Genomic DNA, 20,707 nt, shown 5'->3' on the forward strand with positions numbered 1-20,707 from the left:
TCATTTATATCTTTGATACCCAGAGAGAAATCAGCAGGGAGCTGGAAGTTTCAGAATAGGTCGCTGTCGGCTATATTGTCAATTCCAGTAAAGAAACTGTGAAGTGAAGAAAAATCTAAATATCACGATTCAAAATGTGTGTTTTCTGTTTTAAATAGTACAAAAAAGTAACAAGTAATCACCCATCTTTAAACTTTAGTGCTTACATCTTCAATCTGACCTTCAGTGCACAGCTGATAGACGGACGGATAAAAGACTACTGTCTGTTACAGTTAAAAAAATCTTTCCCTATGTTATTATTACAATGTTTTATATTGACAACTAATTATTAATATTAAGAATTATACAATTATATTATTTATATAATTACAATTTTTTTTAACCCTAACCCTAACCCTATAAATTGTGGGTGTATATATATTATGTTTAACCCTCCTGTTGTCTTCCTGTGAACTGCAACTTTTGTCCTCCCGGGTCCAAATTGACCCAGTTTCACTGTTTATAAAGCGTTATGTAAATAAATTATCACCTAATTCTGTGTTAGACCTTTTTAGCCAACTTCATTCCAACTTATTACCACAAGTTTTACACATATTTTGGGAATTATGGTCAATAGGCCTCATTTAAATGAAACTATACCTCATTTTTGAGCCAATGCCTGTTCCCTGGTCAAAACTGACCCAAGGATGACAGGAGGGTTCAATAAATATAAATAAATATGTTCTAAAGTTTGTTTTGTGAGAAAGTGCACTTTATTTCTTATTTGGTAATAACATATTGTTGTTTACTCCTACTGCTGGCATATTGCACCACCCAGGTTCAAAAAAACCTTTCTTGGACACTCATGTTTGAACTTGGCCAGACCTTTTCCAGCCAACGCAGCCACGTCGAGTTTAATCATTGCGGGATATTGATTTCTTTGTGAGAGCGACAAGCTCTGTGCCGTAAGGGGGGGGGGGGGGACTGGACGGTCGGTGAACAGTGCACGAAAAGGCATATAGGCCTGATTTTCATGTTATTTGTTCGGTTTTGATGATTACGCCATGATGGTAACGTCCAGTGTTGTTGGCTGGTGGGCAGGAATAAAGGCGGGTTATGGGTGAGGCAGTCACTCGGTCGGTCAGGAAGTCAATTTGTGAGTCGGTTAGCGGTGCCACGGAGGTTGACAGGCAATCTGTTCGATCATTACTCAGTCAACTCGACCGCCATCTGATCCGACCACGCAGTACAATAATTAACACAAGCTGTTAGGTGAGGTTCAGCAGATTGCCAGTCATTCAGTCAACGTTATTCATACTTTGTTTTAAATGTAATCATCTTGAGTGATTTAATGAAACAGCTCTAACAAGTCTTAATGTATCCAAGATGTATTGAGGTTATGTTGGGATCCAAGTAGGGTCAGTACACTACTACGGGTGGAGGTTTAGGGTTAGGATTAGTGAGTAGAAGTCCATGAGTAGAGTTCCCAATGCAAACCTGAAGAGAACAATCAAAAAGAGTTGTAGTAGTTCTTAAAAGGCTGCAACTAATCATTATTTTCATTAACGATTCATCTTCTTAAATAATCTATGAATAGTTTGGTCTATAAAATATTGCAAAATAGTCAAGAATACCTGTTTTACAATATGTAAGTGCTAATGGTGACACCTTCATATGTCATGTTTTGTCTGATCAATAAGTTTAAACTTCAAAAATATTCAGTTTAGTATCACATATGACACATAAAAGCCTCAAATCATCACATTTTACAAGCTAAATTCAACTAATTTGGGGTTATTGTGCTTAAAAAAGTGACTTAAAGCAAGTATTTGATTGTTAAAATTGTTGTCGATTCATTTGAGTTATTGTTGCAGCTCTAATTACTAATCTTACCTGTTGTCCAGCAGTAAGTTTTATTGTTTTTTAAAGGGTTTTTTGTTAGTTGGTTTGTCTCTGCCAAATACTCTTATATAAGGTTTGTAGTCTTTTACCAAATAACAAGAGAAATGCTCGATTAATCGGATAGTTTTGGTTTGTAAAACATCAGAAAATGGGGGAAAACGTCAAAGTCATCAGGCTCTTCTATACAGAAGATCCGCTGTTAAGCCGCTTTTGCTTTTTAAAAAAAAAAAAAAAAGCTGAACCAAACAAAGCTGGTTTAATTAGTTAGTTTACATAAATATTATTTATGCTTAAATATGATTAACTGAAATATTGGAATTGAAATACTGGAATATTTCCAGTCAATTTCCTAGCAGATTTCCAGCCATAAAAAAGTATAATAAAATCTACTCTCTTAATGATAAGATTCACTTAATAATTTCATAACAGTGATGTTATGAAAATTAGCTAGCAGTTTAACTGGGTTGCTATTGTCAACTAAGTGCCCGATAATAAGATAGCTAGCTAGCTAACCATACAGTCACTTTAATCAGGCAGGAAAACTGCAGACTATGCTCCTACATCTTTTTAGTTCATTATTTTATAACTTCAGATGTCCCTAAATGCACATTTTCCACGTTTAAAGGACTTAAATGACTGTCCCACTTTACCCAAATCATGCTGTCCCTCATTCTTAATAATATTTGATAAAGTGAGACAACTGAAAAATATTTTAAAAAACAAAAACAAAGCCAAAACAACGTAAGACACTATTTTTATTTCCTTTAATGTTACAACTACATACTGGACTAGTATACTGCTCAATTTCATAAAGTGTACATTACTGTAAATGAGGAGTTATGGCGCTGTATGATGTGGGTTGTAATATAATGCGCTGACAAAGTTTTCACAATTTCTTAAAAGAAATTACTATCCTGGAAAACTTTAACATTTATATTTTTTAATAAAAAAACGTGTCTATAAATTATGATTTCTATGGTACGTGATCACTGATGCTGTTTGTATTATTAATCCGCACTTGGATGTCAGCAGCAGACACACTGGTAGATTGCAGTAATGGGAAATTTATAATAATGTAAAATATAACACAGCATAACAGAGGTAACTAACTGGATTTAAAGATTTTCAAGCTTTTTCACACTTGCAAAAGGGTTTACTCTGGTGTTAAATATAAAATGGGTGAAAAAAAAAGAGAGAGATGTTGAGTGCTAACAGCAACTGACGTGCATCTCGTCTCGGTTTGCAAGGTGATGTAGGCCGATGAATAATTGAAACTGTGGATGTACAGCCACAAAGTGTAGCACTGGGCCGGCTGTGATAGAGCCTGGCTGAACAAACCGAGAACAGCAGGAGTGTTTTAGCAGGCTGGCTGCCGCTCTGTGATGCCACCTCTAGTCTGGCAGGGACAGATCGCTGTGTAACGAGCCTCATTAGAACACAACTCCATCGCCACATCAAAGGCTTCCCTTTTTATACCAGGAGTGGGATCACAATCCTTGGGATATTTCAGCACCTACTCCATCCCCAAACCTTCACATCTCCCTCTCTGAGAGCAGGAGGAGGCAAAGTCAAAGTTTTGGGTCATTTTCAGATCTCTGCTGCTGAGTAGCGGAGGCGGCGCTGATTAATACAGAATTATGATAATGATCTGGAGGATAGAGAAAGGGCAGATGAGGCTTCTTATTATCTCTCTTGCTCAGGTGATGATGGATCCAGGCTCCGCTGCTCTCTGACATTGGGAGGAGACACAGACAGACATTTTAATTTTGTCAAGTCAGCAGCAGGCCCCAAATCAGGTGGATGTGTTTCTTTCTTTTTTTTTTTTCTTTCCAGGTCGCCACCGTCCATTTTTTGGTCAGGGCATTCATGCTGGGTTGTAAATATCTCAGGGAGGAGAGTGTGACCTCGTTTCCACCTGATCTCCCCCAAATACACACACACACACACACACACGCACGCACACACACACACACACACACACACACACACACACACACACACACACACACACACACACACACACACACACACACACACACACACACCTCCTCCTCTGTTCTGCATTACTCTAATTGGAGCGCAGCATATGCAGGCATTGCCAGACACCCCCTTCTTTCTCTCTGCCTGTCTCGATCAGTCTCTCTCCTTCTTTTCATGTCAAAGTCACATTTTTGTCTCTCAGTCATGTCTCTGTCTCTCTTTTTCTGACAGTTTTCAGTTGAATTGAACTGAATTCTACTTAACGAGCTGATTTATCCGGCAATTTGTTTAAGATTTTTGTAGGATTCTGTAGGGGTGGTTTGCTCGTGGTGAATATCTATTTGTGACACATTCTTTTCACTCAGATCGGAGATAATGCTTTGCAACAGGAAGTCAACCAGATGGATTTTCTTCCTCCAAACAATTACTATGTTGTCAGGCACTATGCTCTTTTAGTGTATCCATGATCATTTATTAAGTAAGTTCCACAAAAACAGCTCAAATATATAATACGAGTTCTTGAAGCTCCGAAACTTCCTCCGAAATCAATGCAAACTTTTCAAGGTGATCAAGCTGCCTTGGTCTTTTTTTTTGACCATTAGGTAAGGTCCAAGTACATATCAAAATTCTTGAACCTTCAAATATGAAAGGAATTGTGACTACACATCTAACCTCACATCTTGTTATAAGTTACTCCTGCCTCTCCTTTCTCTTCTCTCTGCTCACACTATAAAACCTTTTTTTGCACCTCTGGATGAAGTGAAAATAATAGAAATCCAAGCAAAACCACGACTAACTCTCCAGCATTCAGGCTTACACACTACACTCACCACAAACTTTCCTACATACAAACATACATACTATAGAGAATATTACAGGGAACACTATGTATGGAAATACTTAAGTAGTACTTCCACCACCAGAATCAAGAGATGCTCTAGATAACCTCAGTGCAGATATAGAAATATATTCAAGTTCAGTTTGTGCTGTGGTCAAACACTGCTCATTTCCACATGAAAACAGGAAAAAGGGTCAAAAGGTCGATCAATGTCGGTCAATGGCAGTAAAACTCACATTGGCCCAAACATTGTTGGTTTGTTAAAATTTCTTAAATCAATCACAACTGTCAAATAGGACCACTAGGTTCACCAGACCCCTTAAAAATATAGTTCCACTGGGGATATCATATTGCATTTGGTTAATGAAACTAGCTAATTCTTGCTGTAACTGGTGATAATATTTTATTTTATATTGTAGCTGTCTTAAACATTAAACTGGAATGTTTTTAAAATACAACATCAAATACATTAAAGCTTTAACTTTGATTGGGTGTGATTGATGACCACTACTGTTTTACTCTGCCTGGCCTGTCTGCTTGCCTTTTATCTCCTCCAATTTAGGAGGTAACCAAGGCCAAGCAGAGTGGAGGTCATCAGCCAGATGTAGTTCATATGGGCTGTGGGCTGGGCCACCTTTTAAAAGCTGGCCTGTTCAGTTTGTCTCTCTCTCTCGCAAGAGCAACATTCCCTTCTTTGTCTGTTTTATTTGTTTGGTTACTTTTTTAGCACACTTTTTAAAAAAATGTTCCTCATCCACACATTTCTATACACTACTGATTTAACATGTTCAGTTTTGGTTTAGTTACGTAGATAAGTTTGTTTCTTGTGATTCAAACATGTGTTCTCCTCCTCCTTTGTCTCCCAGAGCCAGTTCATGACAACTGGAATTTGTCATTATGAAGTCCCTAGAAACTGGTGCTGTGATTAATGGTACTTTATCCAAGATTGTCCAAGCCAGTCATGGTGTTTGAACCTGCAACCTGTGGTCTAATTTTTCTAAAGCCTTTACGGCTCATGCTTATTGACCCCCTATACACTTTGCAACTACAATCCCCATCAGGGATGCATTTTGACCACACTGAACAGTGTAAAAGCAATTGTGCTGTCAATACACAGACAACAACTGCATGGGCAAAAATGGTTATTTGGACGCGACTGTTTCATACCAATGAGGTAGCAGCCACCAGCCAGTTGTCGAACTAAGCAACTAGCAAGAAAGCTATGGATATTCAATACACTTGTGGATGGAGTCAGGATGAGACCAAATATCGGTTTCTTCCCCCACTTTGAAAAGCAAGCTAAAGTCCATGCAATACTGCAACTTCACAGCTGACTACCAAACAAGAGGAGGACGTGATGTCAATGTGAACACTGGAGATGCATATTAATATCAGGTGTCAATATAATCCCCACTGTTTTAAACTACTAAGAACATAAAGATTTTGGGTGTTCAATATCATTATCCAATATTTCAGTTATGTTATGTTGAGGAAAAAAAGAAGAAAATATCAACAATCAGGTGCATCATGTACACACATTCAAAAGAACTCAATTTAAGCAATATAATCTTCCTAAAGTACAATCGATAACTAAAACCAATGAAAATTTTGCAAGACAAAATGAACTTTTTTTTTTAATGATAAAGAAGATCCTCTATGCTCTGTCTCACTCTTTCTACATCTCTCCCCCTCTCTTTCCAGATGAAAGTAGTTGCTGTAGTCATTTCGCTGCTGTTTAATGAACATATTTCCAGTCCACCCACATGCTTATTCAGAGCTGCCCACATCAAAGAACCTAGGAGGAACCTTGACTGGTGCTGTGATGAAGACGAGGCCTACCACTCCATTATTCCAGTTCTGCCTCGGGCTTCAGTTTCAGTACCTGGGAGTTCCTCCGCTTAATGTCCTTCTTCCTGACAGAGAAGAGGTCCTCGGCCACAATTACGATGGTATGCTAAGATTTTAAGTAGCTCAGATTAAAAATGTAAAACTAGAGGTCAAGTAAACTTATGTAGTTGAGATTTGTGGTGCTGGTTATAGAAAGGGAAGAACCTCTACCTTGGACTAAAGTACACTGTGCATAAATCTAAAGCAGATATAAAATATGTGCACACCCGCTCCAATTTTCTAGTTTTCAATGTTCTGATGCCTACCTTACCATGAACCCTCCGAAACAGAGCTGTTCTCCACTACGTTCAAGTTTTAACCTGTGACATTTTCCTATCAGTACATACTTGTTTTGTACATAAATAATTATATTTGCTATTCTGCTCTCTTTTGAGCAGGTACCAAAAAATCAGTGGTACACAGTAACAGTGAAGTTTAATCCCAATACAACAGAGCAAGAAATAGTTAAGCATGACGTGAAATCCACACCTGGCTTAATCAAGGAGAACTCTAGGAACTTACCTTTATCCCCAGATGTCCCAGGGGGAAAAAGTAATGGAATAATCACAGAGAGGAAATCAAGCAAACTAAAAAATGTAAGTGACTGTCTCAGAGCTAAACCCACACTTTGACATAGCCATTGCCTTTCCAATATGAGAAGCACTTGAAAACTAGATGGGACTGAAGAAGCTGCAGACGCTGCTCTTAATCAGCTCAAGACAGTCTGATTATGCTCAGCTCAATCACTAGAAAACATCAAACATTGACTCCAAACTGACCTGTGTAGTCACAAGCCTACCTGCTGATTTTTCTTCTTTTTTGCTTGTAAATGAATACTGATCTGATAAAATGAATTCTTCTGACACAAAGCTGCACATTTAATATGAGCGGAGCTGGTTTCCGTGCCGTCTTGCGAGTTTGCTGTGGATATGACGGCTGTCAGAATTGTCATCAGCAGAGCTCAGGATTTTAAGTGAGGAGGTGGTAGGAAACTCACACGTTCCTCAGGAGTCTGTCATGCTTAGCGCTGATTTCAGAAATAGGAATAAAATACCGTCTGTCTAAAGCACCAAAGGGGCAGATGGCATTTTTTATGAATCACCTTTCCAACATGTTCATGACCAGATGGTCCAGTGGCACCATAAATTCCAAAACAGGAATGGTAAAACTGATCTATTGTGATTCTTGTGAATTTCACAATATTATGTGGCCGATAAATCTTCTACAGTAAAATTAGTGCTGTCTGTCTGTCTCTCAAGCAGTTGGTGGGAATGCATAGGGGATCTGAGTAACAAGAGCTACACAGTAAATACGATAGAAGCGTGACACCCTCTGTTATAGATACTGTGCTGTTTTATTCTCGGCACTGATCAGTTATTCATTGATACAATTGTCTTAGATGTGTTTCATATTGTTTCAGATATCAGTTCGTCAGTTGCCTAGTCAGGTAACTCCAACATCATGTTCAGCACATCTGGTTTGCACACACTCAAATGTAGCGCATCTTGTACAAGACAGCAGTGTTCCGTGTTTACATTCACTTCAGTTGCTTTGCTAAATTAGCTTCATGGATAGTTAGTGAGCTAATAAAGCCAAAAACCAACTGCTTGCTCAGGTTAACTGAAGAAACTCCAGCTACAACTGAAAGTGTTGCAGAGTACAGAGGCTCAGAGAAAGGGGGTTAAACTGTGCATGATCCTGCCTAGGCTGTTTGTCCTTCACATTGTTAATTCTGTAACTGCAAGATTAAAGAAGGAAGAATGTTTGCACACCGCAGCCCCCCTGCAATTTAATTTTAACAAGAACCACCCCCCCTATGATTCTCAGTTCAATCATTTGAACCTAATTTAACTCACTCACAGCCCCTTAAGTTTCTACCTATGAAACAGGGCGTTTTAGCTCCTGTCTCTTTAAGGCCCCACTCCTGATTAGCCCACTCTGTTCTGATTGGCCAGCTCTTGGAAGCTACTTAACGCCTGACTTCTACCAGCTCCGAAGTCTAGGTAAACAAACTATAATAGATTTCTTTACTTGTTTTTTGTTCTTTAGGTGGATTGTCAACTTCTCAAATACATCCATCCACATTCGAGCCTGAATTTCGAAGACATAGTGAAAGTTTAGCAACAACCTTAGCGGGAAAAAAATGGCAACACAAATGATGGCTGTTGCAAATGTAACATTCAGAGTATGTGGAAGCCTGGGCTTTTCACTTGAAGGTAGTATTTCTGCAATCGTTAACCTCAAGTTTTAGAACTTGACCATGCTAAACATAAATGTTCGCATAATATGTCCTCTTTAAGGTACAAATAAATATCTTGGATTTAGTTATTCTGCTCAGGATCCATAATATATTTTCCAACACCCACTTCCCCTTACCTGCCGAGACTAAAACCTAGCCAAGGACAGTCTGAAACTCCATTAGCTGTCATTCTCGGGTCTGCTGGCAATTGCTTATCCCCACGAGCAATGCCTCAAGTGCCTCAGCACTAAGCATATGTGTAGTGGACAAGCCAGGATGCTCTTTCTGCAGTGAGGCACCAGCAGTGTTACAAAGTATTTTGGTTACTCCCTGAAGCTGTAGTTAGAACATGATGATAGTGACAACCTTTCGTGCCAAAAAGGGTGGATTCAGAGCCAGCCCTCCCACCCCTGACGAAAGAGGATGACACAAACGATGATGCTCTCTTGTCCATTTATGCTCAGGCAAAGTTATTTTGTTACTCCAGCTTCTCTGATAAGACATGATTTTCCCTGCTAAAAATGAGTGCAGACTGCAGGAGCTGAAGACTGTGATAAAAGCACCTGCAGCTTGTTTTCCTGCCACCCTCCATGCCTCAGCTGTTGATAGGGGGCCTAAAGACAGGTGATAGGAGGGAGACCTGTCTTCTGTTAGCCCCATCCCGACTAACAATAGGGAGTGGGGAGTGGAACCCATGGAACTGATTTATGTTTTATTCTTGAGGTGTTCTAGTGGTCATGCCATGTAGGGTTTATTTACATTTAGATTCTTAGTTTGGGATAGAAATAAAAGTAAGGTCTGAGGTAGAAATGGAAGTGTCAAATACACAAACACAAATTTGTCCAGCATTATTAAAAAGGAGATTACTGGCCTTTCCTTCAACCTGTTCAACCCTGAGAACTGGGTTGGTAGTCACACTTTTTACTTTACTTTGAATTCCTCATGAACCGTATCTTTAATAGATTCCCTTTTAATGTGTAATGGAAGCCTTAAGTGTCAGGTAGGAATAGTGGTCTTACTCTCCTTAAGCTGATTCTGTTCAGAAGATGTGGACTGTCAAATATATCTTGTCCACTTGTGACAACCGTCCCCATCGTGAGGGTTGGTAATCACACACTATGGGGTTGGAGATCTAATGAATGTGACAACCAACCCCGTCTCCCCTATATATTGTCTTGGTTGGGTAGTGCAAGGTTTCCCCCAGGAAATTGGTTTGAAGATGTTGTAATTGACTCACTTATTAGGCCACTACTGTGTGTTTTGCAGTTTTATTTGATACTTGAGAAAATCCAGTATTTTTCAACCAGAGTTGTATTATCATAATTGTGCCATACATAACTCTATTTGTAGATATTTATGAAATGAGATCCTGCAAAACAACATTACACTATCTTTGTAGTATATGTTTACCCTTGTTGAAGAAGAATTCTGCTTTATATGACCTGATAAATAATAAATGTTTATTACTGCGGATGAATAGGTTGTTTGCTAGTTAGGTAATGAAATAGCTAACTTAGTTAGCTAGAAGGTTGTCCTGTAAATGGGTCTCTGTGGGGTTAGCAGTAAAATAGTTTAACCACATGACTATTTTCATTTTTGGTTTGACTGAGTGTTTGAAATTATTAATGTAAAATGTGAATTGATTGGGAAAGAGTTAAGAGGCTTGCAATGCTTGCCCCATTATATATTGTTTCAGAGTCGCATTTTCCCAAAATGCAACAACATAAGTGGCGAGGACAAATTCAGAATGGTGATGAGAATAAGACCCAGACTGAAAATGGCAATCGACTATCAAATGCTGCAGGAAACTAAAGCTAGAAACATGGCAGCATAAATAGTAGCCAAATTAAAGATGGAGATTAGGTATTTTGCATTGTGGAAAAGTTTACAAAGCTCACTTTGACTGTATCAACTGTCTGGGTCTGCTATGTGTGGCTTTCTATGAAACTCTTTCAACATAAAACAAGGAAAGTATTTGAATATTCAGCTAATTGGATGTACAATATTTGTCTGCTATAAGAAAACACTTTTTGTGAGAAGATAAGACAATGATGTTGAAATTTAAAGATATTAATTTTGTTGCCACTCTTCTTGTCTAGCAGTTGAAAATTATTCAGCGAGCGTTCAGAGACAGGCATCTTTTAATTTGTGTAGGAGCTTCTTAATGTTTGGAATATTCCTCCCACCTCACATCTCAGAGGAGAAGCATAATTAAGTAAGTTGCTGCACACAGTACATGCAAAACTGCATGTAGTTCCTGTGCAATTGTGTGATTAAAATTTAAAACTTGACACTTGCTTGACACAAATCAGGAGCAAAAAGTAACTCTGGTTGTAATGATGCTCTATTACAAATAGAATGTTTTGTCGTGAAAAAAGAAAAGCCTGTAATGAACGTGTAGAGCCAGACACAGACACTGACAACATGGAAAAGAGGGCAGTAAAACTCTAATCTGTTTAGAATCATACTTAAAACATTCATTTTGTCGTTAATGAAAAGATGGGTGTAACATGACTAATAGTTGCTGATGTTTTGTCCTGCCATGCTGGATGCCAACAAATGTGAGGTGAGACCACATATCCAGGAACACACATACACCTCCACACTCATCCACATGCATCATTTCTGATTCCATGGAGCCTTAATTTGGTTATTATATTCCTTAGTCTCTATAAGCACATGTTTTACCAACCTTAAAGACTTACAATATTTCCACTGCAATCAGAATACCTTATTATCACACTGGACAATGTAGCCAGCTGTGCATGTATAACAACTTTGTATTTTGCACAAATGATGACATTTTATAGGGATTCAACTGAACAACAGCAGACAAACAATATCAAGATTTGATATTGTCCTGGATTTAACCTCCGAGCTGTGCAGGTTTTGCATGAGCAATCACTTCCATACAGTTTTAAAGCTCTCTTAGCATTTCAGTTATCAGATGGATTTTGCTCTCAGAACTGTTTACTTTTGAGTGTGTGTGTGTGTGTGTGTGTGTGTGTGTGTGTGTGTGTGTGTGTGTGTGTGTGTGTGTGTGAGTGTGTGTGTATGTGTGTGTGTGTGTGTGTGTGTGTGTGTGCATAAATGAGTCCATTCAAGCTGAAATTAGCTGCTTGAAAAATATGATTTCAATCACATTGCGTTGAAATTAAATCAGTGTTTCAACCTCTATGTGTGTCTGTGACCACTCTCCCTTATTAACATCTGTATTCCCTAATGCTTGATATTGCAGAACAACTTGTTTTGTTTTCGCCTTTCAACCCATGGCATCCAATAGTACTGCAGTGTTCCAGGCTGGATATTAGCAGCCGTGCAGATAACATCCGCTGACACAGTCACCATGACCTAAGTAATGACATTCACAAAAAAGCCAAGGCCTCTGCACTCTCTACACTTATCAGGCATGAATTAAAGTAGTTTCCAAGTACTTTTCAATGATGGTGCAAATTGGAGTTGTGAGGTCTCTGTGTGTGAGTCAGCAGTGCTGCACGCACTTTAGCCCAAGCCAGTCCTACTGAGTTGGCTGCCATACAATCCCTCCTAATATAATAGAAACCAATTAACTGAGTGGGTGGCTTTACCCAAATCTTGATTTAAAATGGAGCTTTATTAAAAAGAGTTACAATGTGGCAGCATGCTTAACCTGACTTGTGGCAGAGATATGATAAGGAATGTAATCCCTGAGGCGAGAGCTGATTAGCTTATCTAGTCAGAGTCACAGCTAGTGCAGAATGAAAATGGCTGCCATCTTGGGAAAAGTAAAATCTGTTATTTAATGTCTTGACAAAATATATATATATAATTTTTTTTTCAAGGTCCTGGAGAAAGACAAGCATAGTGTGAGAAAGAGAGATGTCTGCTGAATGAGAATATATTATTAATTCATTAAATCATTCTGTCTGTTGTGACTCTCACCTGATTTCTCTTCTAAAAGCACAACAGGTTCCAGCCTGCAAATCTGAGATGTTCTCCCTTTTATGCAATCTCTTTTCCTCTTTTTAAGCACTGCTGATTAACCACGACATGACCAGCAGCCGTAGAGTTCAACTGAGCTCCACATGTACTCTTTTCACTGAGATTAAGCCACATGCTAAACAGCATTCCTGTCAACACTGGGCTTTGAAAATAAGGGAGATTACAATTTTTACATTACATAAAGGGTTTCCCCTCTCGCCTCCAGAGATCGAATCATCAGGTGCCTGTACTGCCTGTTCTGCTGTAAACCAAACAGTTGATGTGTTCTTTGTGGCTTCTTGGAATACTTTAGTTAAACAGACCCAGAAATGGTTACATCATTTTCCCCCACCATAACCAACACTTAGAGTCCAGTAACTGAGGTCAAAAACATTTTAACAGCTTAAGAAAACAGCATGTTAATGTTGTTGAGTATTGGTAGTACACTATCAAGAGATCTGTAAATCCTTTTATAGATGGTTTCAATCTTGTGCTTTGACTTGCTGTTTAGTTTACATTTGGATAACAGATGGTGTCTTTAAAACTATTTACCAGAGCAGTAATTGATCTAGATACAGGCGTTTAAGTTCATTAAAAGTTTAACTGCTTTAAATTTGTTCACGTCTCTCCATCCCGGAAAAGCTGTTCTCATCTTTCTCTTTCTTTCTTAAACTTTTCCTTTCAATTTAGAATCAGTTATTTACTTTCACCTTGTTTTTTCTTACAGCAACATTACACCATGCAACTTCTTCCTCGCCTCCTGTCCTGATTCCTTCACTCAGAGTGAAAATGTTAGACACTTTCCTTATAAAAAGTCAGAGAGTGAGCATGAAGCAGAACTGTAACGTGTATGGTGTTAATTAATTACAGTAGTTGTGGACAAACGACACACAGTGAGAATGAATCAGCAATCAAACTATCCAAACTATTGAGCAACACTAACCGGAGAGTTAAAACAATATTAATGTCAATTATGTTAAAAAAAACTAGCTCCACTTATTGCTGCAGAGTTTTTGTTTGCTACTTACTTAGTGGTTCTTTGTTTGACTTTATAATTTGAAGCCACACATGTCAGTTAATGTCGCTGCCTCAGTGTCTCAGACAACGATTCAATAAAACTGCAGTAAGAAGCTAGTTTTAGCCACAAACAGCTGTAAAGTATTGAAAGACTGCATAAAGCTCAGGTTGGACTGCATAAACACTAGAATTTAAGAGTTGGGTAAACAGTGTTTATGCATGTTTAATCTCTACTACAGCCCTGTGTATAACTGTAAAAATAAAAGAATGCCCTGAAAATAGGAGATTTACAGGAGAAAGTTTGAAATAGGAGCACTGTGGAAGAGGGGGTGAAAATACTAGAGAAATCCGGGAAAAAGGGGTGAGTGGACAAGTACGCCTCACTGATTGGCTGAGATGTTAATAACATTTTAACGAGAAATCAGTGAGACAGATGAACCAAGGGCCAGTGGTCAAAGCGTCGAAAAACCAGCACATCCACACAATTTACGCAGATAGATAGATGGCCTGTTTGTCTGTCTGTCTATCTAGGGAGTGCTCAAGTGATGTTTAATGTATAATAATCCATAATACATTATGTTTGTTGCTATGAAACATGCCCTTGCTTTTCACACAGTGTGGGCCCTTTATTTTATCCTTGCCAGAACCCCTCAATGTCAATCAAACAGTGAATGTAAAATGTAATGTAAATGGAGCTGTGGTAGCAACCTCCAGCTGGCTTGTTTGACTTGGCTAGCCGGCGCTATGTATTGTAGGTACAGCCATCTTTTACTTTTACTCCTGCAGGCTTCCTGTTTGCCTGCTCCTTGTCAGTGTTTATCTATGGATTACACCTTGTCTGCTTGTCTGCATGTCGCACTCCAATTGCTGCCTCCTCTTCTTGCTGAACAAGCATCTCTCTTGGACGGGCACTGCGGTGCAAATGAGGAAACAGCATCTTTTTACACAGAGTAGGATTTATAGGAAAGGTGTTATGGATTTAGACCTTTTTTTCTCTAAAATATAATTGTGTTTTCAGAAATTGGCAGTATTATGTTAAACCTCTTCTCTCAAGCTGGAAATTGAAATGTGGGCTTTGGAAAAGGATGTGTGGCTTCTTCTGCAATGTATAGATTTCTGTTGTAGAGGATACCGGAAGAGGGTTGATGTCACTTGGAGTGGTGTTGCTTTAACCTACCAGCTCAGAATCCCTTGGAATTACATATTGGATGTTTCTGCACCTCATGTTTGCTTTTTTATTAACATTAACCATGTTCTTTCTCTAATATCAATGATGCCATACTTGCTTTATCACAGATATTGCAGAAAAAGGACTTAATTTAATCTAGGGTTTTTGTAGAATCGGTGAACAGTGAAGGCCACATTTTCAATCCCTGAACTGTGTCCAACTACATGTTAAAGTGCCCTTGGGCACATAATTAAACCATAACCCATACTTCTTCATTGATTATTAGCTGCCCTGGCCATGAACTTGATATATTGAACAGATCACAACTACACAACCAATGTGCCATGTAACATCGTCTGACCTGTGGTTGCTTACCGTAAATGAAATCACCATTTTTTTGTCTTTAATTCTGGGTTCTTTTAAACATAAGTCTTTGGTTTTTTTGTTTAATTTATTTATTTGTCAAAGAACGTGTACAGAAAAATGAATAAAATAAGATCACAGTAGAAAAAGGGATATTGCAACAGATTTCCAACTGATGGATGTGCAGATATTTCATTCAAAACCATGAATGCCAACCTCATGGTGGTGTTAGATGAAAAGTCAGTTATTTGGATTAATAACTTGGGACCCCAAATATTTGCACCACATTTTATTGCACTACAACCTTTGTGGATATTGATATTTTATTAAAAAAAAAAAAAAAAAGAAAAAAGTATAACAATATAACTTTATCTCTGAGGATATTTTGACTTGTCAAAATGGTAAAATCACAGGTGTGACGCCTGAATACCATTTAGATGCTTCAGTTTCAGGGTCCAGGTATACATGGTGTCTCACTATCACACTGTCATGACTGGGACACCTGAGTAGAACTGAACCATTATTTGTATTATTAGTAACGCCTGTGCTTTTCCTACTATATGAAAAATCAGACACAGTGGCAATGCTTTCCCTTGAGTTAACAACAGAGATATATCATGGACCCTTGCAATGTATCCCTTGAATATTACAGTATGCTAATTGGGTGCATATTATTACTACCAATAAAGCCTATCCAACAAGCTGCCATGACATCCTTTGTCACTTCTGCTGGTTAAGAAAAAAATAAAGCAATTGCTTCTGGGGATGTTTAAAATGTGCAGCATGTTTTCAAGCACTCAGTAAAAATTCTACATGTACATGTCATCACCACATCTTGAAAGTGTTTCCCGAGTCGATTCACTGAGCTAATATCTTCATCTAAGGCAAGAGAGTTTGGGCTAGTATTTACTAATGATTTTGAGGACTTCTAATTATGAGACCACACACAGAGAGAGAGAGGCAGAATAGTTCAGTCTTTGATTCTGCTGCTACTCCTCCAATATAATGCAAATGTTTCCTCTACCTATTAGTTAAGTACCTTCTGAACACACCTTGACAAGCCACCATTAGACTCCAATTTCAGTTATCTAAGTAACAAGAAGTCATGTCACCTATGAATGGGTACGGTCTCATTTCAAAGCTGAATGTCTATTTATTCTCCTCTTTCCATTTGGTCAGATTCATTTTGCGAACATGACTACGCACCTAGCCAGCACTGGATAATTGATCAGTGGCTGATATAGGACAGGATAATGACAGACTGTCTGATAGAAATCAGTCTCTCCTGTTATTTATATTTTTTCTCCTTGATACGTTCTGATAGGAATCTACTAACATTGTCTGGTTGGTGTAGATAAAGGAGAAATACATACATCCACAAAATTCTCCCAAAGGAAAAAAGAAAACACTTCTTCAAAATCAAACTGTGTCCAATAAGTTCACATGTACAGACTGGCAGCCCATTACTTGATGAGACTTCTATTTGACAGAGGCTTTATGCTGCTGACTTGCACCTTGATGCACAGGGGGGCTAATTGCAGAGAAACACAGTGAAAGTTGCATTTAGACCACCTACTGCAATGTAACTATACAGAAGTATCACATGCAAGCTTTCTGAACATACCAGCTGCCAGAGAAGCAGGCCACTGCTTTATTTTGCCACTTCTCTTCCAAGACAGCAATCCATTAGCAAACTTGCCATGACAGCTCTTTGATCTGGAGGTGCAAGAAATATTTAATATTTAAAATTGGTCATTAAGCTGACGCTGTGAATGAGCTTGACCTCTATTACAAGAAAGCAGTGAGTGCAACAATAATGAAAAGAATAAGCTTCACTTTCTGGATAATCAAGATTAAAGGGAAACAGTATGAGGTTTTAAGGGTCGAAGACATACAAGTGTTTTATTAAATTTAATAAATATCTTTATATTTGTGTTATGATCAAAAGCTGTGAAACAGACAGAAATAGAAGTTAAGCAGGGAGGTTAGACATCTGTTTGCACAGTTTATGTCTCATATATGAGTCTAATAAAATATACTGACACAAGAAACTTCATTTTACCCTGAAGCAAAACACTGGTTATAACATGAAGTAAATTAGCAATGGTGTGGTTGCCCAGGGGTAAGAGGAGCAGTGCTGTGAATGCTGAAATTCTCTGATGAAGCTGCACATGGGCCAAAAAGATTGAATAATGTTAAATATTAGTTGAGTGATAAACACTGAATCTAATTCACTGTAGTCTTGAGCTTATTTTAAGATTGTCTGCATATTTAGTTGTTGAAGGGATTTTGAGATTTGAAATGTATTACTATTATCTGAAATCACAATTGTCTGTCTGCCTGAGTCTGTTGAGATGCCTCAAGTATCAACTACAAGATTCTCGGGGATTATTATTGATGAGAGTTTGACTTGGAGATCAAATTGACTTGGCAACCTGATCCCTTTCGGCCCTGTGCCCAGTAGGCCAGTTGGGAAACCCATCCGATGGTTCTTTGAAGTCCCACCAGGACTGACAAAAGCTTGCTGGTAACAGAAGAGATGCACTGTGTGAGAACTGCAGGTATGGGCTTATCGCTAAAATATTCTTCTCATTTAAATCTTTTCTACACAATAAGGTTTTAATAATACTTAAATCTAGATTTAATTTAAAAAAATTAAATATATATCAAGTACCATATTTCCTCTGATTGTGGCTGGTAGTCGATTAAAATGAGATGTGACTGTGACTCAGCAGGTAGAGCAGGTTGTCCACTAATCAGAAGGTTGGTGGTATGATCCTCAGCTCATCCTTGAGCAAGATGCTGAACCCCAAGTTGCTCCCGTATGAGTGTGTGTGAATGGGTGAGTAAAGCACTTTGAATTAAAAGTGCCATATCTTTACTGATGAGCAGGTTGGCACACAGCATGACACCCTCTGTCATCAGTGTACTAGAATAGTGCCATATAAATTCAGTCCATTTGCCATTTAAAGCCGGGTCTCTGATAACGGCAGGGAGCATGGTCGACAACCCCAAAAACGAGTTTGAGGAAAAAATGGATAAATCCTTGGTGCCTGTTATACAATGTGCTTGCCAGTTAAATAGTTACTTGGCTGTAACCCCAGTTCTCTAATAAGTAAGTACAGTATAGAACCCTCTAAAATAGGCTACATTTCCAGTGTTTTAATTGAATAAAATCAACCATATACATGCTATTTCACTCAAAACTGAGTGTCAAAGAGAAGTGAGGGAGATGTAGGAGACACAGTATCATTTAATGATAGAGATGAAGACACATTTTAATATGAGCATACATCCATGAGCATTCTACCTGCATGCTACGGCTAAGTGGTGCACTGCCAAAATGTTTTGGGTGGAACTCAAGTGGCAGAATTATTATTCCATCAGAGTAAGTGGATTACCGTAATTACCAGTAATGCAGTTTAACACAGCCAACAGAAGGAGATCTGAAAACAAGGAGTCTGTGCACTAAAATATGAACAATATACCTATAAAACAGTATTATTTTTAAAAGAAAAAGCATCTTTCATCCATTGTAGTTGAGGTAAATTAAAGGCCCGACCACTATTAGAAGAAATACGGTATATATTGGTTACATAGACTCTTATTGCTGGAAACAAAAAGAAACACTTCATTCTGATATATCATGTGTATATGTATGTATGAGAAAGACTCTCAAAAGACAGAAAAACACATCTGAAGGAAGTCTGACTTACATGTCAATAGTGATTCTTTGAAAGCAGGTATCATACACTAGTTGTACAATGATGGACATCTCATTTTGTAAAGAGCCTTAAAATTGCAAAGCTGCCCCACCCTTGCCGATTTGTCCTGTCGCTCTCTGTGTTTTGAAGTGTAGCAAAGATGACGGAAACCACATTCTTACCTCCACACCTGTCTTACTAACGACTCTCAAGTTGTTATTTCATGATGTCTCTTTCTTTGCCATGACTCTTCCTGACTTTGGTTTTGTAGAAATCACTGCATCATCTGAAAAAAAGTGCCATTTTTCACCAGACATTTGCTGAATTGCTTCTCCACTTTGGCTCCATCCCCAAGAGAAAAAAACATTTTATTCACTTTCCACCAGCATAAATGTACAAGAAATATCAAAGGGTAACTCATGGTTTGAGAGACTTTATAATATCCAGTATTCAAACATTCAAGAGAAAATATCAATAAATCTGCAAATGCAAACACCCCTTAAACACACTGATACAGTCTATTTGCTCGTCTCCTTAAAAAGACAGAGGCCTATTCTGGGTCTTTGGCCTTTATAATGCTCCCTCTCATTTCTCCACACTGTTGTTTGTCCTCTCAGCTTCTTCCCTGCCAGCGAGCGCTGCCTCTTCCACTCCCCTGTTCCTCCTGCTATTCTGGCCAAGCTAAGCCACAACTGTCCCACATGCCATGTCTGCTAGATGTGTGAAGAAAGCTTGGAGGGAGCGAGGCGAAAACGGACCTCTTAAGTGAGTCGGACCCAGTCAAGCGGGACGGCTGGAAATGTCTTCCTCTTTGATTCCCCAGGGAACGGAGACGGAAAACAAATGGAGTCTGACTCGCTTATTTTCTCAAGGTCCTGGAAGTGACCTGCCACTGCTGCGGAACACGGGCTGGAGCGCTGATGTGGGCCGCCTGGCCGCCGAGCTGTCCAGCGGTCTGTCAGCCAGATACAATGGAAAGGGCCCCTCAACCCTCACCCCTCCTCTATTCAATCCCAGCCACAGACCACAGCACAGCCTGCTCAGTGGCACTGCTGACAACTCAGTCGCCCTGCTCACACAGTGACGACCTGGTGAGTAATTGGTCGATAGAAGTCTTCAAGCATCGACTTGTGTGGCTTTGCAGGCAGTGATGACTCACTGTGTACTTGCAGTTACTCGCCATGCAGTGGACATAGGTGCCAGAAAAAATATGAGATCCTGAGGGAGGAAACTGATTTTCACAGAGACGTATTAGCCAATGAATAATTAATCCAACAATAACAGCACACATGAACTCACATTTATCTAATCATACCACAGTGGGAATGTGTACATAATAACAATATTATCTGTCTGCGGTGAGGCTGCCAGCAGGCTCGGCCCATTTGGCTGGAAGCTAACAGAGGAGTTTGGCAACCAGTTATCGCACCGCTGCATCTCACAAACTGGATAGCTGATTCTGGCAGGTGAATAGAGGATTTTAACACGTCAGAGCTTCAAGTCTGAATTCAGCATCGTGTTAATAATCCAGATCCTAACGGAGACTGAGAAAAAGGGAACAAGAGTATCTGATATAGGTTCATACATGCTGTTCATGATGTATGTACAAATGTGGAAACAAAATCTTTGCACTACACACAAAGGTTAGAGAGTAAGACGCAATATTTGGT

The sequence above is a fragment of the Scomber scombrus genome, chromosome 1 (assembly GCF_963691925.1).
Source record: "Scomber scombrus chromosome 1, fScoSco1.1, whole genome shotgun sequence".
Lineage (NCBI taxonomy): Eukaryota > Metazoa > Chordata > Actinopteri > Scombriformes > Scombridae > Scomber > Scomber scombrus.